Source organism: Micropterus salmoides, unplaced genomic scaffold, assembly GCF_014851395.1.
Source record: "Micropterus salmoides isolate LMB-PRFRI ecotype aquatic unplaced genomic scaffold, ASM1485139v1 Ms_hic_scaffold_8, whole genome shotgun sequence".
Lineage (NCBI taxonomy): Eukaryota > Metazoa > Chordata > Actinopteri > Centrarchiformes > Centrarchidae > Micropterus > Micropterus salmoides.
Window position 1 is genome coordinate 36411952 of NW_024044570.1, and position 23608 is coordinate 36435559.

General features: G+C 40.6%; 1 pseudogene; it reads right to left on the reverse strand.

The window, feature by feature from the left end:
* LOC119894384 overlaps positions 1-23608 on the reverse strand; it is a 309889-nt pseudogene that overhangs the window by 9584 nt on the left and 276697 nt on the right.

Below are 23608 nucleotides of genomic sequence, written 5' to 3' on the forward strand. Positions count from 1 at the left end.
GTAGCTAAAAACCAATAGTAAATATAAAACTCAATAATGATAATAATGATCCAATAAAAATCTAATACAGCTTACTGAGCAGGCCAGTCACTTGGGTGGATTTTTCCTTTAATCACACTTGACTGATCTTGAGGATATGAGAAGACGTACTGTACAACCCAGAAAGTCCTCTCAATTATAGGACAGCATGTAGATCAGACAGTGAGTGAATCATTTTTCATTTGCTCTCGCCTGCTGTCTGACTTCTGTGAAATCATAAAGCAGCTTGACTAATTTAGTCAAATATGTGCCTCCTAATCAAGACTCACATAATGAATGACCTCCAGTGTGCTGCTGACAGTTCGTCCTCCCTGCCCTCCTCTCCCCCCTTCCCTTCTCTATCTCTGCTGTCTGATTCCCCGTCACCTCTTCTTCCTCCTTTCTTGGATTCATGGACTTAAGAGCTTGGACAATAACGGATTCCAATAGCGACAGGTTTTAGAACCTGTCTTACAGTGTAAATTACTACTTACTGATGATCCATACATTCTTCATGTTCCAAACCCTGTATTCTAACTATAATATAGCTCAGTAAACAGTTTCTGTCTCTTTCATTTGATTTCATTTCCTTTTTTGTAGCACACATTTCAACATCTCATAGCAGGAAAGCCACAGGTGTAGATATCAACATTGATGAAGGCTGCATCCTGTTGAGGTGAGCCAGTTCTTGGGCTTTGGTATTGTACATGCTAACTCACAGTCATGGCTTACTGTGACACCTAAGTTGCAAGGTGGCAGAGCTGTCTGGTTCTGGAACAGTTTTTCACCATTCTGTATTCCTGTTTCATACAATCTTCTCAATGTCACTTGTTACACCCCACCCCTGGAACCTCCAATATATGGGAAACAAAGACGAAGGCCTACATGAAAAAAAAAAAAAGCCTTAACAAGGAGGCCTTCATGTAAGGAACAAAGCCTTTAACAAAGAAACAGCGCCAAAATCTCTCGTCTGTTAAATCGCACCAAAGTGTGATATTTATACTACTGGATGAGCCCCACTGAAACGCAGGAGCCATGGGGTGGTGATGGAGTAGTGGATTAGGTGCATGCTTTTGGTGTGAGAGACCTGGGTTTAATTCCCCACTATGACATGTCCACCAATTTCTCCCTGAGCAAAACACCGACCTCTGACATACATAGCAATTGTGAGTCATTTTGGATAAAAGCGTCAGCTAAACGTAATCACATCACCAAACCCAACATTGCTGCTTCAATGTTTGACTTTATTAGAACTTTGTTTTTCCCTAGGTGAAAGTCTTCATTCACTGGACTAGAAGAGACTGTTTTTGTGTTTGCTGAAGACATCTTTGCATTCCGAAGAAGATTCTCATACACAACATAACGACCTCATTACTGGAGACGAAAGAGACGGATAACCACTGCGTCCCACTCTCTCCCCACAAAGTCAACTGCGCTGTTTTCCTTTGCTGTCACTGGAGGACAGAAGATTATTCTGAGACAGCCCTCTTTTGTAGATTTCAAAAGCTCTGAATGTTTTACAATAATTCTCAGGCTTCATGTTTGAAGCCCATAGTTACCATTTACCTTGGGCTAAGAGCTGGCCTGGGGCTAATCTAGACTGCCTTCCACAGCGCAGCAGTCAGCTCACAGCTGTGGCACAGCGTTCATGGAATAGGTTACAGATTTTCAACAACAGCTCAGCAGATGCTTGGTGAATGTATCAACCATGGTCCCTTTTCCGCTATGCAACTGTTGGAAAACTGTTATAGTAACCTGATTCAAGTCAACTTTCTACTCCCAGCTTGTAAGCGATACACATTTTTAACAGAAAGCCTGCATTACTGGAAGTGTGGTGTTTGAAGTATGTGGGCATTTCCCAGGCAGGAAGAGTCTAGTGAGAGACACTATTATTTAACCTAAAGCCTAGTTCACACCACGCGATTTTAAGCCCAATTTGCCATTCACAGAGCTCAACTGACTCGACTGTCAGGCTGTGGTCAGACGCTCGCCAGTCGTTATGTGTGAGCTACTTGACAACGCATCAAAACGGCTCCCTGGCGCATTTCTGACACATTGCCGGCCCCAGCTAGATATCTAGCATGCCAAATATCTGGAGGAGTCGGCCGATTCACATCCGCATCCAGCCAATGAGAGCAGGTTACTACTTTTTCACTGCAAAACACTTTTTACTCTCCTCCAGCTCTCTCTGTAGCTCAGACGATCCCTGCTACCTGCGTGTGCTAATCCATTCTTTCACCCATATTCTTTGTCTTTATAATTGTTGTCTTTATAATAACAAACAACAGCTGCTTCATGTGCAGGATCGCTCATTTCCTGTTTCACATGTGTTTTCTTGTCAAAACGTGGTTTGGAGACCAGAGTCGGGGGACACAGCTCGTGTAGTGTGAACAGCACGGCCATCGGCCGATGCTGAAAGTCGTGTAGTCTGCACGAGCCTTTAGACATTTCCTAATCTGTGTTCTTGTCTGTACTTGTGAAAAGTCATCAGTCACTGCCAAAATACTGTCCTAATTCAAAGTCCACATCTGGCCAAGTATAGAGCAAATGACATGAGGGGTTTTAGCTCCTGCTATTGAAACGAGCTGTCAGGACTTCTGGGAGATTGTGATGTCATGACTATCAAATCACCGCCAGACCTACTGTATTGCCACACAGCTAGTTGCAGCCCCTTGGCAGGCTTCCAGAATCTGGCCAATCAGCAGAAAGTGGGCTTCTAGGGAGGGGGTCTTAAAGAGACAGGAGCTAAAAAGGTTTGTTCAGACAGAACAGAGAGTAGAGAACAGAGAAGCTGCGGCAATGGACAAGTAAAACAATGCGTTTGAACAGTAAATGAGGTAAACATTTTCTAGTAGACTCCCAAAATAAAACTATGAACCTGAAAATGAGCACAATATGGGACCTTTATATCTGTCTCTTGAAGCCCCACCTACTTTAAACGTACAGTGTTATACTAGATGACTGGAAAACCCCTTTAAATTATTAGATGCTTAACACATTTCAACAGCTGTCTGGTGATTTAGTAAGCAGAGACTTGGAAAGCAATCAAATCAAAAATCAGTTCAATGTTCAAAACTGAATTGCTGGAAGTCTTAAAGTTTGTAGATACACACAGCTTTAGTTAGTCTGAGAACCCTGATGGGGAACAGCCACAAGCATGCAGGACAGAGGTGTGCACTCTGTCTGACCCTGAAGACCTGGATGTCTTGGATAATTTAGAAGTTGGGCTGAACTGCAATCTGCTCAGTCTGAACTGCAGACATAGTTCCCAGAGTTCTGTTTGGCTGCAAGCAAAGGGAGGAAAATCATATCCTCTGTCATTTTGCTTGTCTGAGCGATGCATGTTAATGAGCCAGTCTGTCTCTGCTCTCAGACAAACTACAGCTGGGAGGATGTGTGTACCTGTGCAGTGTCTGGAAAGAACATTTTGGCTCACCTGCCAAAAGGTTAAGTAAATGAAAAAATACCTGAAAAAAAACAGGGAAATAGGAAACATAGCCTACATCTCTCAAGGAGTCAAAGTAAACAATGGATTGGTCAACAAAACGACATGGGCGGCCGCTGTCCTTGGCCAACTGACAGTCAATGTTGTTTTCTTTTTACTGTGACCATGATCTTTCTCTACCCTTAACCAAGTGTTTAATGTAAGCATGGTGATGAATATCCCTCAACCCTGACAAAGTATAAATTTTTTACCCAAATCAAGATGTTTTCCTAACCTTAAAGCAGTAATAATGAATATTATATAATGATATTAGTGTATCTTATAGTGATGAACCTACACAAAATTAGCAGCTTCCTCTGCAGCTCCCTTTGGCTTTATAGAGCTGTGAGTTTCATTGTTAAGCAAGTGGGAAAAAAAAATATTGCAAGTGTAAGTACTTATTGTAACAAAAACCACAATCTTTCTCTAACCTTAACCAAGTTGTTTTTGTACATAGAGCTAACCAAACCTTCACCATAGCGGCGTAAGATTACAACAGTGTTTAATTTTTGAAACTATACTGTATGATCCTTATACTACCTCAGACAAATACTGCCCTGCACATAAATAGCTAATTGAGAACAGTTGCATTTACACTGACCTTAATCAAACAATCCTAAGTTTTACTTTCTCTTAAAACATAACTCTGTTGATATTCTATTTTTTTCTTATTCTAACTCCCATGTGCAGAACAAAGAATGTATCTCCTAACAGGTACTGTGTGTGCATCACAGCCTGATGTATCTTCTTCTTTTGACCCGTGGAGCTCCATTGTTGTCCACAAACTAGAAAACACATCAGTGAGCCTCACTGCTGCACTGGGTGAGATGACCCTTAATCACCATCAACACACACACTGTAGTTTATTTTGATTCAGTCCCACATACACCGTCCTGCTGCCCCAAATACTCACTAGAGCACCACATGTGGATTCATCAACTGATAAAAATAGTCCCCAACCAACGCACTGTTTCCTCCTGTTCATGTAACAATAGTCCAAACTACATTTTTATGAAATGATTGAGCCTTTTCTTAAAATAAAGCTCTGTGTGTGTGTCTTTGGTTGTCTTTCCATGCCAAGTTTACTTTTTGTGCATTTTATCTTTCTGACTCAGAGCTGACATTGCCATTATAAATATACAACAAATTCAATCCAAACAACTCAACATTAAAGTGCATTAAGGTGGGGTGAGTGCACATGAGCAATATAAACAAGGGATAAATAATGTATTATGATGTCTGTAAAACGGAACCACTGAACCAGTTCACTGCTGTTCAGAATTAAAATAAATAAAAAATCAGTCAGTCTTTTCTGTTGCTGTACCAGCGGCCCTGCTGGGACATTGGAGCAGCCAATAAAAAGAAAACAGTCCACAGAAGCTACTTAGCAGGATGGGACTCAATGGTGTCATTGACATTTACTGCCAAATACAAATTATTCCCCACCATGCCAATTACAGTGCTGAGAGAGTCTCCTGAAAATCTCTCTGAGCTGTTACCATCGTCTAACAGACACACCTCTTCTACATTGGCAGGAAACGTATCATTAAAATATTACAAAACCTTAAAAAAAAACAGCCGCAGGCGAAATAATTTAGAGAAACTATACAGTGAATCATAATGTGACAGTCAGTCTCCTCTCCTGCAGCTATCTACACTAGTAGAATACAGTAAGTTATTCATCCTCTGTCCACTGCTGACATATTGAACAAATCTTAGGCTATTAGGTGAGTCTACTGGTGATGACATGTAATTTTCGTCACATAAATATAAGTCATGCTGCTTCGTAAACATTATTTTGGTCATGAACATCAAAATCAGAAGAAGTCCAGAACTATAGAAAAAAAAGAAACCATCCATGTGTCTCTTTGTTTATCTTGTTACAGACTACTCCAGACTACGGAGGATAAAAGTAAACAAACTGTAGTGGCATCTCACTTGTAAATGCCATAATAAATGTAAAGGATTTGACCTTTCAAGCATCTTTGACCATCTTTGGGTCAAAAGTGTTCAATGTAGGAACAAAATCTTCTTACCCTGTAATAATCTGTGCTGTAAATGTCTCTGGACATGCCAAAGTCTCCTATTTTCACCAGAAGGCCATTCCCCACCAGGCAGTTCCTGGTTGCCAGATCACGGTGCACAAAGTGTTGAGACGCCAAGTAGATCATCCCAGCTGCAATCTGACTAGCTATGTGAAGCATCTGGGACAGACCCAGCTCCCCATTGGTCTGCAGAGGCTGTCCATCCACCAGGATCATGGCGTCTGGCCCATGAGCTCTGAGGAGGAAGTAACAGAGTCAGTTAAAAGCTCAGGAAATATTTCAGATCAAAAAATATACAGTCAGCCCTGACAATGGTCAGCTGATGTAAAAGGTCATACTGCTGATTTTGCATGTTGGAGCCCATTAACTCCAAATTGTGTATATTGCACATGACTGCTGACTATTTTCAAATGCATACAACCAGTTTTATGATTGATTTCCTTCCTTCAGGCAGCCATAGATTTCATGTCATTTCATCAGTATGAAAATCAACTTGTACACCCTTCAAACTTGTTAACCCCCTTGGGTCTACGGCATCTTTTTTCTTACCTCTTTTAGGTTCACCTTCTGGAATAATGCTTAAATAACCTCTGTAATGCACAATCGAGTAATATACATCTTTTTTTTTTTTCAGGACAACCTAGGCTAACAGAATTTGTAATGTAGTTATGTCCCATGAGTGTATAAATACATTTTTTATAAGGACAAAGAAATTTAAACCGATATTGAATCTCACAAAACTTTATTCAAACTACTCTGGCAATAAAAATGACAAAGAGTTTTGAATTTTGAAAATAGTTTTTATCAGATTTCTTTAACTCTGAAATATTGATATTAGTATCAATCTAAAAAATCCTTTACCAGACGCTCTAATCAGTATGGTATGTGTAATTAGTAGAGCTGAAACCAGTCTGGCCCATCAGTCTGAAAAATAAATGCCAGTGAAACAGTTTAGAATTTTGAAAATTGTTCTCCCAAGTCTTGGCAATCAAGGAAAAATTTTTGCTTTGATCCTTTGGAGCTAATAAGTAAACCATCACCGTAAACTATTTCAGCTAATTACATACACATAACAATCTATAAACTGAAGGATACACTAATAGATAAAGATGAGTTTGCCGTTGGGGGAGGAGGATTCCTTTCATATTCCTGAACACGCCACACACTACTTCATTTAATTTTTATTACAGTTCAGTTGTTTTATTATCAAACATATACGTGTCCACATGCAGATGAAGTGAAATTTTTCAAGCCTTTTTTCAATTTTGTGATTATGGCTTACAGCTCATGGTAATCAAAACTTCAGTATCTCAAAATGTATTAGAATTTTAGAATTTATAACACAGAAATGTCAACCTGCGAAGCGCTCTCTAATCAGCTAATTAACTCAAAACACTTGCAAAGGTCTCCTGGGCCTTTAATCTCTCTGTCTTTTTTAGATGCACATGTATCTTTGTTGTCTGTAATAAAAAAAATCCTAACTCAAAGCTATTTCCACAACTTTTAACTGTTTCCTTTTATCTTCTTCAGTGAATTGAACTTACTCAGGTTTGAAAAAGACGGCATGGTGTCCTGTGAAAGCTCCAAAAACAGCTCCTAAGTGAACCTTTAGGTTAGAATATTTTCCAATGGATCGCATGAAGCAATTATCAAATATTCTGTGGCATTTATGTTTTTGCTTATATTTTTTTATTTGTTATTGATGCTAATTTCATAAAGGCTTGCTAATTAAATGTTTTCATTACATGTGCTGTTATGTTTTCCACTGTAAAATGTCATGGTCAGCGCATATCATGATCATATTTCTAAAAAATAACCAAAACAAGGGGTTCTTATCAAATGCTTGTTTATGGCATGTGTTTATGCTAATAAACCAATACTGGCCAACATGTTTTTTATCAGATTTCTTTAACTCTGAAATATTGATATTAGTATCAATCTAAAAAATCCTTTACCAGACGCTCTAATCAGTATGGTATGTGTAATTAGTAGAGCTGAAACCAGTCTGGCCCATCAGTCTGAAAAATAAATGCCAGTGAAGAGGAAGCTTGTTGTGTCTTATTGTGTGCGTGCGTGTGTGTGTGTATGAGCACACTAGGTTGGCAGGCAATGGGACATCAACAGTGTGTCCTTGGTGAGAAGACAAGTTGGTGTACTTCTCAATTTAAATCCCCCAGGACAAACTGTCCCACTGGATCTCAACACATTCACAAAATGTCCACTATATGATGATTTATCAAACAATAACTCAGTGTCAGTGACACTTCTGACTGACTCAGAGTTGTTACTGTGTCAATGATGTAGCACAGTGGTGACCATTATGTTCAAATAGTGGTGATAGGATCAAGAGACATACAGAGGGAAAGAGAAGAAGAAGTGTGAGTTGGGCTGTAATGACCTGTGTAGTTAAATACAAAGTGAACCCAGTAGTCAATCTGTGTGTGTGTGTGTGTGTGTGTGTCTCTGTGTGTGTCTTTTCAGCTTCACTGACTTTTAAGTCTCTAATGGAGGAAGATATGCCAGTAAAGTGGCAGCTCGGTGTGTGTCTATGTGTGTGTATTTGAGCATGGTAGTTTAGAGGGCAATGGGTACCGGCTAAATTAGCTGTATGTCCTGGAAGAATTGATGCCAGCACGTTAATGGAAACACAATTACTGAGCTGAAATTAGCATCCGAGGCACAGAGAGACTCACTGAAAACTGTCCCATACACGCATGCACGTGCACGCACACAAACACACGTTTAGAGTCATACGTAAGCACTGGCAGACTTCACTTCCTGGCGGCGGACTAAGTACCAATGTTCTATTCTGCGGGGCAAAGCATCCTGGGAGCAAATAACATCTAATCACAGCAGACATAATGCAGCTCATTAGCTTACCAACCGCAATTTACAATTTAGGCATTTAGCTTGTGCTCTCATCCAGAGCAGCTCGCAGTGAGTGAGCAGGTAGGGCTGCAGAGTCTGACTCAGATTGGAACCTTCTTTCATGAGATAAGTGAGGCAAGGACCTCAGGGGGAAAAATGTCTCATGTAACGGCTTCCAAATTCACAGCTCATGTTGTGAATTGGTTGTATGTTCAGTCATGCATTCTTTATATTTGGGAAGGCCTCTTCAAGCATTATTTCAGACCACTGCATTCACTATTGGGACACTTAATTACAGAGAGTAATCCATTATATATTAGATGAGCAATTAAAGTCATGCTTTCAATAACTATTCACTAATGTTTCAATATTACAGCATCTTGTGATACATGCCCAGCTGCTCACTTACCAACCGAAGCTGCTGTGGTTGAAGCTAAACAATTAAACTCTTTATTTACAGGCTTATGCAAGAGTCACTACATGTCACATGCAGTATTTATCTTTTCAGGACTGGACTGACCACTGAGAAATGCCATCCATTTGAAATTGTTGAGACAACCCTGTCTCTCAGAATTTACAGTACTTGATGATTTTGACAAATACAATTTGGGGCAATAATGGAATGCGAACTTTGACACCAGAGACTGTGGCTTGCTTCCTGCACCCCAGGAGGCCTAGTTTTAAGCTGATGATACACAGAGCAACTTCTAGAGCAATCGTGCAGGGCAACGTTGCCATCAATGGTAATGAGTAAAGATTACTACCGTCATCCCCCTTCCCCCAGCACTCCGCCACCCGCCCCGTCGCTATCCGTTCAAACGTCGGTCTTGCCACTAGCAAGATTGCTCAAAAAATTGCCCCGTGTATCATCAGCTTTAGGCTACAAAAGCCCAAAAAATAGTTAACTTCTTTTTAATATATTTTGTCCCTAGTATTGTTTTTCTTATTATTATTTTCATTAATGGTGAAAATATTTTGATGTTGTGCCACCACCAGGACTCCCATCATGCTTTGGGCGTAGTAAACAGGAGGTGTACTGTTGCATTTAACTCAGTTAATTAGCTGTGGGCTACACCAGAGCCCTAAAACAATGACTGGATTACTCTGATATGGAAGAAAATGTCTGAATGGAATGATTTTGAGGTAATATCTGAAGTCCTAAGGAGCATCATTTTGTTGTTTTTTTCTATACAGATTCATGAATATTTATCCCCAGCAGACTTCAGAGACGAATTAATGTTTGCAGCAGTGTGTGAAGGATGTCTGTGTGAAGCTGGACTTCCTGTAATGGCCACTAGATGGTGTCTCTATCTCTGTGTAAAGAGACTGCAAAAAGTTAAGGAACGTTTGGTATATTTATAATATAATTGTTTAAAATATTCTTTGATGAATTAAATGTAGTTGCTGCTAACAAAACGTTCAGGATTTTGGTTTCAAAGTCAAATCAATCAGAAGCTTTGCTTCTCAGGAAACAATGTCTCACATTCGATACAAAACAATGTCTAATGTATTCACTAGTGTAAGACGCCAACTGGCCTGTCCTAACTTCCTGCTAATTATGTTTCTGCAAACACATTCATGGCAACGTCATCTAGTTGCTTACGTCTTTGTTTTACTCCAGTGTGCTAGCAAAGCTGTCAGCTCAGTGTGTGTTTGGACCCCAGATCCAACAGTTCACAGTAAACTGAATGATTCTCCTCAGATATCCTCAGCTGCAGCATAGAACACAGTGGATGGAATGACTCTCTGCTGATTCTTGTTTGTCTCTCTGGCTACAGCTTTGTTCTCTCAGGCAGCCTCATCAATTAATCACAGAGGATCTAGACAGCCTGCACCGCAGTGAGGCAGGACACTAACAGAGACACAACAGTAGGGTCAACCAGCCTGTGGGCCAAATCTTGCCCTTCATCAAAACTATTTCAAATCAGGGCGCAATGAATAGAAATTCTGAGAAATGGTATTAAGAATGGCTCTGAACTTCGACTTCAAGTCAAAAAGAAAAGTTACTATTTAGGAGAGTGTAAAAATACTTTCAGACAAATGGTTATGAATGGGCCTGTATTTTGAATGTGCGGCAGCAGGGGTCGATTCCTTATTTTAATATTACTCTTTTAACAACCCCAAAGTATTTCATAGCCTGGCCAGTGTAATAATTAATGAGATTTTTAACTAATTGTGAGCATTTGATTGTATTTACATTGAATTTATGTTGAATTTACGTATTATGTCATGAATTGGATGCCTCTCGTGTGGCAACAGCAGGCAGGAAAGACTGGAAGTGGCAGAGTCTCAGTAGAGACACAGGGCATCGGTGGGGACAGCCAAGCTGTTTCAGATGTCCTGCCAAGCCCAGTAAACTTCCAAGTCTGGAACAACAGTGAAACTCCATCATGCTCTCTATATTCCGGAAGAGGAATGCTGGAGCACATCCTCAGTAGCAGCCTGAAAGGCCTAAGAGAAGTCTGCTATCACTGGTGCTATGACCAGGTGCTACAGGAAGCACCTCCATGACCAGATGAAGCTCATTATCTTCAACGGGATGGAGAGCAGCCCAGACTGCAGCCAAGGACATCATCAGGCCTGCTCACCACTGCTTCTGACTGGGAGCTATAAGTCGATCTGGGAAGGCAGCTTAAGTTAAGCACTCAAAGAGCTTTTACACTACATCGCATTTACCATTCACACACTGAGCCTAAGTTCATACACCGATGGAACAGCCACCAGGGGCAATTCAGGGTTTAGTATTTTGTGACATGCAGCCTGGAGGAGCCGGGGATCGAACCGCTGATCTTCCGATTAACAGGCAACCCGCTCTACCTCCTGAGCCAGATGTCGAAAGACCTGACACACCCTATGACCTCAGATAACATCAGTGAGGATGTTTTCCAGCGCATTCCACACACATCTGGACTGGTTTGTACTGATTAAAGTTTTTAAATTGACACAACCATGAGAGACACTTGAGCATACAGGGCTGCTGTTCTCTCTCTCGCTCTCCATCTCTGTCTAACCCTAACACCCCCCCCCCCCCCCCCCAAACACACACACACACACACACACACACACACACACACCTGAATTCACATCTCAACACATCTCTTTCAAACTTTTATTCTGTCCTTCTTTGATTTATTTGCATTTTAGAAGTCACGTTTGTCGGTTGAATGAAAAACATCACCAGCAGCAGATTATATCAGCTGGAGCTAATTCCTGTTCATTTGAATTAAAACGTTGGACCATTGTGAGCGTGACTGTGGCGACTCTTCTCTAGAGATATGATCTAGCTGATCATTTTTCGTCAGTTTTAGGAGAATCTCCCAGTTAAGAAGGAAAGTTAACCTTTCAGGCATAGCACGTCAATATTTCAAGTTAAGTAACTTCATGATCTGCATAAGGACATCCAGTATTTGGAGCAAGTGGTGTCAGATACAAATTAATCAACAATTATATCTCCTGCTGCTAATCTCATTTTCAGGTTGAACGTTAATTACTCTGTCACCTGTCTCTGGCTTCCCAGCCAACAAAACGTGATTACAGATCTAAAGTCAATCTTTTATTTTTAGGTATGTATAACTTTAGCTACTTGCAAATGAACTGATCCTCATCATCCTTGGACCCACAAAGGGTTCAGTATACTCATGCATTATTAAAGCAACTATATATTTTTATACTAACAATGTATCAAATGACAATTTGAAAGGTGTCTCTAGTAGTGACACAGTGACAATAGAGTTGGTAGAGCTAAAATAGAGTGAATATTGGACTTGCATTCATCAGGTAGACAGACATACTGCTCAAAATAAAGGATAGGGTTGCTCTGTGTCCGTGGGATGTGTAAATGAGCTTCTGTTTGCTAACAGGTTCTGAAATCTGAATTTTACATAAGCTGCTGTGTAGTACAGTTCCAGTGTTAGTCTGTCACTTGGTTAAACAGCCTCATTCATCAATCACTGTAGAACACGCTTGTATGGCGCATGACACAGCTCTAGCAAGGCATTGACTATGGTGACAATATTTGATTCCAGAGCAGAGTCCATTTATATTTATAACTTTATAACAGGCAGCTCACGAGAGACTGCCTGTCGGGAGGGTGGGGGTTTCACCTTAACAGAAGGAAAGTGAGGGCGTAAAGGAAGAAGGAGTGGTGCTCAACAAGGAGGTGGTTGTAGTCTGGTGACAAGGTTAAAATTAAGGCATCAACCAGCAGTAGTTCACTGAGACAAGCCTATCCATCACTCAGTGTCCACAAGCTAACACACTGCTCTCTGTGCCACTCAGAGGCCTGGCAGCTCTGGGAAAACCTCTATAGTTTCTTTGTACTTCATGACCTCATGAGAGAAAAATTGACATTTTTGCAGTATTTCGATCACTGGTCAGGAGCAATGAAGGTCTGAAATCTCTCAGTGAAGTCAACAAAAGTCAAAGGAAGTCAAGTCAAAATGTCAAGACAGCTGACAGGTGAGTAGGACACACCAAGGAACAAACTCTATAGCACTAGCATTTTAAATATCTAGGGCAATACTGCTCATAAAATTTTGATGCCAGTACCTGTTGTGAATTATTTTGGAGCATTATAGCCTAAATTGTTATCATTAATTAATTACTAGAGCAATGGTGGTCTACATTGTCATCATTTAAAGTGTTATTTTATAGTGTAAAGTTAGGATCACAGTGTTAAAGTGTGTGTGCTCCTTTCTGTATCTAACTGCCCAGGCTCAGCAGTAGCACATGTGTGTGTGTGAGCAAGTTCGTGTGCTTTGGGCAGATTTTGTGCAAATTGTATTACAAAACATACAGTCCATCACAGTAAGAATGTCCTGTTTCTAGCACAGAGCACAAACAACACCAGTTTATTCCACAAAAGTCAGGTTATGGATGAAATGGCATGATCAAGCAGAGTGCATGCAAAAGACACAGAGAGGAGGAGCAGGCAGTCAGGGACTTTCCCACCAAATGCTTAGGCAGGTGAAAATCTTGGACTTTCCCAGACTCAGGTGCAGTAGGAAAGAGAGCCAAGAGATGATGTGAAGCCAAGAAACAGAGCTATAAAAGGAGGTCCAAAAGGAGGTGAAAGTCAGTCGTTACATGGTTTTCATGTGGACTCGGGTCTCTGTTCTGGTAACAGAATGGGACACTATTTTGCACCAATCTCTGACACAATTATTCCAATTGGTGTCTGTTTTTGTTGATAATAAAAATGTTGGTAAAAGTTCAAGCTTTCTTATCTGGCCCAAGTCATGAATTTTTACACGACATACCAGTACTATGACACTGCTGTAATGGGAAATAGTAACAGACTATTATGCTAAAGAGCAGCTAGTCCAGGTCTGACAACCATTCACGGTGGAAACTTCACGAGTATTTACCTGTCGGTCTGTAAGCAACACCATGTTTGGCGAGGAGAGGACGCGCTGGGGCTTTCATCCCAGTGGACGATGTGGTGAACGGACTCACCGACAAGCAGAGACAAGTTACCTGCGCTAGATTTTGATACAAGCATGCTTATTGGCTCACTGACACTGATGAGATGTACTCCTTAGCTGCTCAAATTTGGTAACGAGTGACAAGGTGTTTTTTTATATGAGCAATGAACAGTCTGTGATTTCTCTGGGATAGTGTCTGCCCCTCCATTTGTTTGGGTCCGTTGCTTACTGTTCACTGACTGTAAACACACCTACCAGTTAGACAATTGCATTCCAATATTTCACCTGATCATCTGTATCTCCAGAGCTTTCAGCATGCCTTTTCCTCTTCCCGGTCTAGCTGCAGATCTATGCTCTCTTCAAAGCCGCCAGACTCCTTTGACAAAAATAGTAATTTTATCTTGCAGAAAATTGGGGTTGCTGGTCTAACCGCTACCTCACAGCAGTACATTGCTTAGCTTCTGTGCCTGAGTCCTGTCTGCTTCTCCAAACTGGGGGCGGACTATGACTGCAACCAAAAGAACCCTTTCTGCAGGTGAGTTGTTGCAGGAAACACCGTGGAAATAAGGGAGAGGAGTTTGTTGTGTACAAACAGGAGCTGCTAGCAAAACTTTATTTCCTAACGCTACTTAAACACAACAGACTCCTCTCTCCAACCCTGAATTTCTACTGTTACTGTTTCTGGTAAAAGATAAAGAATGTTACAGGGAGTCACTCAAAAATCCTGCTTTGTAGTACAGGGCCCTGGCCCATGTGCCATAATGTTTAAGATTTTAATAGCGCTGTGATGAATCCAATGGGGTGATGGCAGAAAGGAATGGCGTGACAGTGCTTAGCTGAGCCATGTGATTGGTCAGTCAGCTGTGCGGGGGTGAGATAGTAGGCAGGTTTTGAAGTTGTCTCTCAACATTTTTCAATCTTCACACAAATATTTCACTCACAGTTCAGGATAACCCTATAAATGTCTTCCAGGAGAGACTGTGAGTGTGCTGTTATCTCCATATTAAACAATACTGCGTGTTGCCCCCCCTCTGTAACAGCCGACTTTTCACTCTGACTTCAAGCGTGAATGTTCAGGACAACTATAATTACTTTTGTCAACTTTCTTTCCTAGCACAATACCATATACACATTTACATCCCTCCTCCAACATGTTCAATTAATGCTATGGACAGTTTGTCTTATGTTACAGCTCCATGAGCAGCTGCTGTCTGTTGGATCAGAGGCTTCTGTTTTGGTTGATTTGATGATGTACTTGCAATGTCCCCTCTTTGTGTCCTCTCACTGTCTCGCTCTGCTCACCTCAGCATTATTTCAGTAAACCCTCGGTATACTTTATGCTGATACAACAGTCATGCTGTAGATAGTGTAATGGTCTTCCTGTCTGAGCACCTCATCATGTCTGACATGCTTGTAAAAGCAGAGTTACATCTTCACTAACGACTTTTTGTTTACTTACTGCTTTGTGGGTCTTCCAGCCCTGTTCATCCAGTAAGAGCACATATCTGAGTTTGACTATTTGGTAGCTGAATGAAGCTCTTTAGTCAGACCTTCACTTCAGCACATGCATGCGTGTACCACAAGGAGGGATTCACAGATCACGCTGCCATTTCAACATGATTAAATCTCTAAAAGTAGGTAAGTTAAATGAAAACCAGTGTGGACATGTGTTTCATTATAATGCAATAACGCTATGTTGAGAAAGTCTCGAGATGCGAGATGATTTTGATAGCCGGGGAATTTGGAGGCTAAGTCAACACCTTGAACTCGTTGTGTTCCCCAAACGAGTGTTGTAGTACTCGAGACCGGTCTTAAGACCACTTTTTGATGGTCTTGGTCTCATCTCGGACTTGACCACATTACTCGGTCTTGTCTGGGAATTTCAACAAATTGCTTATTTATTTGTTAACATCCTAACAGTGATTGGATGTAAAACTTAAAATGCAACCAATAACCCTAATTAAAAATGTGTTACCGTTAACGACGATGTCCCTGCGATGGTAAGCGTGGAAAAGGAGTGTTGAAGAAAGACGCTTACTTTGATTTCAGCTCTTAGTGTTTGTATGTGGGTGTTTTAATGAGAATGTGGATCTTTCAGATCAATTTGAGAAGCACCTATGATCTTGTTCCACATTTTATTGTGTGTCATGTAATGTGGGGAACTGGTCTTGGTCTCCCTCGGTCTTGGTCTCAACTTGGTCTCAGTCCCTGAAAGTCTTGGTCTTGTCACGGTCTCGATAAACTCTGGTCTTGGTCTTGACTTAGTCTTGGTTTGGGCGGTCTTGACTACAACACTACCTCAAACCATTCCTGAACCATTGCTGCTTTGTGGCAGGGCGCATTATCCTGCTGAAAGAGGCCACTGCCATCAGGGAATACGGTTCCCATGAAAGGGTGTACATGGTCTCCAACAATGGTTAGGTAGGTGGTACGTCTCAGAGTACCATACAAATTAATGCCAAGGTTTTCCAGCAGAACATTGCCCAAAGTATCACACTGCCTCCACCAGGTTGCATGTTTCCCATAGTGCATCCTGGTGCGATGTGTTTCGCAGGTAATTTACACACACGCACCTGACCATCCACGTGATGTAAAGAAGAAGAAAATGTGAAGGAAAAATGGTCCTTTCTTGGACCACTTATCATAGGTACTGACCCCCTGCAGACACCCCACTAGAGCTGCACTTTTGGAGATTCTCTGACCCCGTCGTCTAGCCATCAAAATTTGTCAAAAGTCTCACTCAAATTCCCATTTTTCCTGCTTCTAACGCATCAACGTCTCCTCCTTAAACAGTAGGAGACGCTTGAACTGTTCACCATTGGTGAGTAACTCATTGGTACCCTGCTCATGGAGTGAAGGGGTCATCTGCTCCACTGTGAATTGTCATTCAGTGCACTCAAGCTGCATTCAGGCCTGCAACGGGGGGCTGCTTTCCCTTAACCCCTTGACGCCTGAATTCTTTTACAATAAATTTTTTTTTTGTGTTTTCAGTTGCTTTCAAGCTGATGTTGGGGCGACTGTGGCTCAGGAGGTAAAGCGGGTTGGCCGTTAATCGGGAGTCATGTCCTCAGTGTATGAATGTATGTTTCTGTTTGAGAAGTTAAGCTCAGTGTATAAATATGAGTGAATGGTGAATGCAGATGTAGTGTAAAAGTGCTTTGAGTGGTCGAAAAGACTAGAAAGGCGCTATACGGAGCATTTACATGTTAAATTAAGTGAAGATTGTTAATTTGTCTATGGAACATAGAAAAGATATAAATTCAGGTATGATGTAGGTATGATGCAAACAGGCATAAACGAGAAAGCAGGGCTTGCAAAAGGTTCCTAGGTACATATCGAATATGCACAAACAGGCATTGGGGGAATTCATGCGCTATCATGCCTGCAGTCTGAAAGGAAGAGGTGTGATATTTAAGTGTTTTAGTGCAGAGTTAAGTCTCCATCAGTAGTCTTAGTGGTACAGCTTGACATATCAGTTTTACAGTTTCAGGGGAAACAAGTGGACTGTTGTATGTTTCGATTTGTTAAGGTAATTTAAGGGATGTCAATTAGAACCCAAAAGGTGACTTTATTTCATTTTATTATTTTCTATCTTTATTTTAAAAAACTTTGGTAAATAAATACTGCCATTCCATATGATTTACCTTCTTTGTCACTGTTACATACACAATTTAAAGCAGAGGATTTTCAGGTTTAAAAGGTTAAAAATTACACACAAAAATTGCACCATTGTATGTAAAGTTGACAGTTTTGATAAAATGTTCCTAAAGTATAAAATGGTCAAAAGCAGCACAACTGCTTTTAGCCTACTATAGGGTACAGATTACTGAAAAGATCCCAGGGCGCTGTATCTCATGCTGACACTGAGAAAGCGCTACACACTGGTATAGCGGTGCTCAGCTCTAAACCTAAACCAAACTATAACTCAGTTGAAAGCCTTGTTCTTGGTCTTTCGCACCCAAGTTGGAAATCACTGCAACCAATTCTATTTGTTATAGTGCACCGAGTACCTGGTCCGTATTCTGAATTCTTATCTGAATTTGCAGAGTTTTTGTCAACTTTAGTCCTTAAAACGGACAAAGTTATTATTGTAGGGGATTTTAATATTCATGTGGATGTTGAGAATGACAGCTTTAGTACTGCGTTTATCTCTTTGTTAGATTCAGAGTGTTCATGAACCGACTCACTGTTTTAACCACACCCTCGACCTTGTTTTGGTGTATGGTATTGAAATTGAACATTTAGTGGTGTTCCCACAGAATCCCTCTTTGTCCGACCACTGTTTGATAACTTTTGAGTTTGTATTGCTGAACTACAAAATGGCAGATGGCCACCCACCCTGAGTCATGGTTCTGCTCGAGGTTTCTGCCTCTTAAAAGGAAGTTTTTCCTTGCCTCTGTCGCCTAGTGCTTGCTCTTGGTGGGAACTGTTGGGCTTCTGTAAATAACATCATAGAGTACGGTCTAGACCTGCTCTTTTATGAAAAGCGCTGTGAGATAACTGTTGTGATTTGGCGCTATATAAATAAAATTGAATTGGTATATACCCTATATATTTTATTGTCCAAAAAATAACTACATTACGCTCAAATAGTACATTCGATTTGTGTATTTAACAGCCTCCACATCACTAAACACTTTAAAAGTACATGTTAACATGTACATGTGAAGGTACATAATATCTGGACAAAAATTGGTTTCCACAATAGTAATGGAAAATTCCATGCATGAGTTTTTTGTGTAGGGATAGATGAAATTCTACATTATTTTGGTTACTACGGTGATTATAGGCCATCACTCTGGTCACTTACAGCAGATGCACTCACACCACACCTTCTCCACCAGCTGTTGTTAGTCTTCTGAACTCACCTGAGAAACTTATTGAGATCTCCATGCTTCATGTACTCAAAGACCATGATGAGAGGGTCTCCGTCCACACACACTCCATAGAACTTGACTATGTGCTCGTGCTGGAGGTTTGTCAGCAACTCAGCTTCACGCTGGAAATCTTTCCTGGCTGCAAGAGTGGGGTCCTTCAGTGTCTGGAAAGAGAGAGAGAGAGCGAAAGAGTTGCATTGCTAGCATGATTGAGCATGCCCATAGTAGTGCACACGTGACACAGTAAACAGCTAGCCAACACATAGCCACCTGTATGTACTGTGTGTATTTGCCGGTCGTCAGATTATGTGCTCACTCCGATGTCATTACCATGACAATGAGCTTTCATCACTGCTCACTGACATGCGAGCATAATTGCTACTACAGCAGCCAAATGTTGTCCTTAACATTTTTAAGGACAATTTAAACAGTTTTAACAAACAAATTTTCAACAAGTACATTGTAGCAAAGTTTCATTTCTTGTGTTGTCACATGAAAAGATACATGAAAATATATAGACAGTTATCTGTAGATAGTTCCATAATTAATGTGTCACAGAAATATCAAAGTATAGCTTATATACCTAAATAAATACTACAGTATGTGATGCTCAGTTGGGTTCTGGGTAATACATGCAGAGTATGTGCTTTCACACCTAACCGGTTTGGTTGCCTGGTAAGTACAGTTCATGATAGCAGATATGTGATTTTAGCATGTTTTCAAAAGCTATTCTAATAATAATCCATCTGCTGCTGTTGAAAGGTGTTCAGGAAGCAATCTTATCATTGATCTGTGTAAGCATGTATATATTTATGCAAATAATTTAGTAAGTGGGAGGTCAAAAGCTGTTACAAATGTTGTACTTGTACTTTGTGTGTTTAGTGGTCCCACAGTAATCATAACTGTACATGATAAGCATTGTCTTATCTGGTGCCCCAATCAACAGCCTGACAGAGTGGGTCAGTGCTTTACAAATGACAGTCCTAAAAATTATTCATATAACCTTTATGGTTAGATTTAGGTACAAAACATAATGAGTTAAAGTTAGGGAAATGTTGTGGTCAGGGTTAAAAGAAAACATGTTGACTCTATATATATATATATATATATATCTCATAATTCACAAATCTGCTACATGTCCTTGTCAGATGTGTGTATGTAAACAAAGGTCATTTTTAGTGCAAAACCACTTTACTTAACACATTACGATGGTATGATTATTATTTTGGTTTGCTGATTACTTTTTTTGTCAGGATAGAGCGTGCGCAAAGCAGGAGAGAGCCCAAATGCAAGACACTAATTGCTGAGGTTTAGTTCCAGGGTTTTTAATCCAAGGCAAGAACTGGTAGTGCAGCAACTGGCAGAACACTCATTATATGACAATGACCAGACGGGGACTGAACAGAAAACCCAAACATATATACACCAGGGACTAACGAGCAGGGCAGGAGCAACACAGGTGAGAGGGATCAAGGCCAACGAGGCAGGCAGAGAGACAGCAGGGGAAAACAGAGAGACAGGCAGGCAGGCAGATTACTGAGGGGGAACAGACAGAACACAAGTTACTGAACACTAAACATAGGCCATATCAAAATAAGAAGTAACAGATCAGAATAATTATAAATAACAAACTAATCCAGACACAGGCAGAGAGATCACAAAGAAACACCAACAAGGAACACAGACTGAAGCTAAGATTAAACAGAACAAAGAGCAGACAACACCCAAAATAATGCAAACACATAAGTAGGAGCAAATTAAAAAGACATAACTAAGGTACAGAACTCAATGTAGGGCCAAACCTAAGAAACAAGACAGACAGGTACAAAGTGAGCTAAACAGAACCTGTAAATGAACAATGAAATAAACAAGGCTAAACAGAGAACACAAGACAAGAAACAAAGCTCCAAAACACAAAACATAGACCAACTGTAAACAGTAGGGAACAGAGACAGGACCAACCCGGAAACAGTACAACACTAAACATGGAACAGAAAGAAATAAGGAAAATACCAAAACAACACTAAATACCAGCTGACAAATAATAACCAGATATATAATAACCCAGACTAAATAACAGATACCAAACTGATAAATAAGTAAACTCACAGATGACAGAACTGACAAGAAGATACAAAACCTAAACCCCGGAATCAAGAACCAAAACCCAGAAACAGAGAATCCCAAATCAAAACAATGCGAAGGCACGGCCAAAATAATAACACAACCCCGACAGGATCCAGGACAGGATCGTGACATTTTTAGGGATTACAAAAATTCAAAACTGACATGTTAGCCTCTGTCTGCGTGTTGTTTATACGTTCTGATAATGCTAATCCAACACATCTTTGTAGTAGCGTCCATGTTAATTCCACATTCTGACTTAAGAGCACATGAACACACACTGAACAACTTCACAAATGCACCGTGAGCCACTGGTTGCAATTTGCAGCCCTCACCACTTGATGCCACTAAAACTTACACACTCAACCTTTTTTTTTTTTTTTTTTCTGTTCCACATGAGTTTGATTGAATTTGGAGTTTGTTTGCAACCTGATTAGTCTGATTGTCTGACTGCTCATGTTTCTTGACTTCATTGTAGTGCTGTGTTCCAGGGTTCACCATTTAACTTGATGAGTACTGTGTTAAACCAGAATTACCAGAATTACCCTATGTGGTAACCACCAACTGTTCACTTGCATGCAACCAAAGCCATTGTGGTTCAACAGCATCAGCCAGTGACACTGTTTAAATATATTGTGTGCAATGAAGAATATCACATGACTGACGACTTCCAAAGATTCCAAATGAGTCATCTTTAACATTAGTTGGTTTCACAATGGTAAAGGCAGTTTTGGGCAGTTATCTTCTTCTTTTTTTTTATTATGTACAGATTTGTAGGCATTCTGTTATCTCAAACGGCTTGAAAAATGGTGCAAATAGCTGATGTAAATGGGGAAAACCAGATATATTAGATGGCAACATTTGGATTGGATTTACAGTTATGGAAAAAGTCATGTTTGAGAACATTATTAAAAAGTTTTATTATTTGAGTGCTCTATCTCAGTAATATGAGTGTTTCAGTATGACCCACTGCTTAATTTCATGTTGGTTATTTTACTGTACGAATGGTTTTACAAACCTGGCTCAGACTGGTAACCTCTGGTTTGTAAGATCTGTCTCTGTTTAAAGATGATTTTTGGCCTCTTCCATGTGGATGCTGTGGGTGGTTTGGGTCTGGTGTTCAGAAACAGCTGATTTTGTGTGAGTCCAGAGTGAACCAGCACATATCTTAAGATTTGTGGTAAGTGCTGACTCCTTGTAACTTGAAGATACTGTCTAGATGTTCTTACCGTAGAGCCACATAAGTCCCACTGGGATGCTTCTGGTGGTCTGGTAGTGAATTAGCAGTGTCTGTCCTTGTTTTAATTAAGGGAGGATTCATCCACTCCTCATAAACGGCTCGGTTGCGATGTCGAAATAAGCAGCTCTCTGACTGGACATAAACTGTTTTCTCCAGTAAGTTGGACTCACTACACACCCACTAAACTTTATCCTTACTTTTGGCTAACCTCCAGAAGGTTCCTGCATTGCCAAAGAACATTCAAACCTAGATACCTAGGTTAAGGGCATTTCCCATAATTATAGTAGTCTATTGTTCTTACAGTATGAAGCACACAGTTTGGTGTAAATAGTTTTACAATACAACCAGTATCAGTTACTGTATGTGCCAAAGGGCAACAGTTAAGCTGTAGATGCAGAATGTTTACCAAAATATACTATTGTAGAGATGTGGACCATCCACAAACCTTATCTAGGCAACATAAGGAGAGCTGTCGCTGTTCTGATTCAGCAGAAACAAATTCTTGATTGATTGACTGAACTTATTGACGAAAACTGATCCTGACAGTTAACAGTGTGTGTAAGAGACAATGTGTAATGTGCAGTGTGTTTCAGAAAGGGCTGGTTGTAAGGACAAAAGTAGGATAATGCACCAAAGGGCACTAAATCCTGCAGGATTAAAAAAGCTGCAGCTGAAATCCCTCCATATCCTCCATAAGACATAACACCTGTCTGCAGCAGGTCAATGTGTCGGCCATGTTTAATAACTGCTGCTGTAATGACAAGACATCCTCTGTCTTCAATATATGTCATGTTATTAATCCTATCCATGCCAGTGTTAACATCTTAAACTGGATTGATGGTTTGCAGACCATGTTTTTTTTGTTCGACCACTAGTGGTGCGGCTCGAACGGTGCTCGCTTGAGCTCACGATCGAGCATAATCTGAAACACAACCACTTTCATACAGAAATACCACAATATGTGGCTTTTCTCCAGACATGTTCAGGCCATGGGTTCAGGCTCTGTTACTTAGATGTTCCCGTCTCAGAGGCAGATCAACTCTGGCGCCGTACCTTTCATTCAGCGCAGCGAGCCGCATATCAGCACAATACTCCCGGAAAAAAGGCAGAGTGACAGCGGCTATAGACAGACAGGGAGAACAGACAGAGCTGGAAACTCCCACTGCAACGTTACAGTAATAGTTTTATCTGCTGCAGGCTGAACTAATCCATGCTCGTTACATGATCACAGTACATTTACTGCATTTAGCCGACGTGCTACAGTGTTAGCTCGCCTGCTGCTTTTCAGTAACTATCTTTACTATCTGTGAATCTTTCACTGGAGGCTCAGCAATGTCAGCACAGCTACATGTATTGGATGATAATCAAACGCTTAGTGAGCTGGAATGAATATTATAACGAGATTGTGTCACACTTTATAACAGCCCAGACCGCAGCAAGTAACTTTACTGTAACTAGTGATATAGGATGGCTCTTCCTCTGTGTTGTTGTGACCGTTATGTTGCAGTGTTTTATGTTATGTGGGTCAC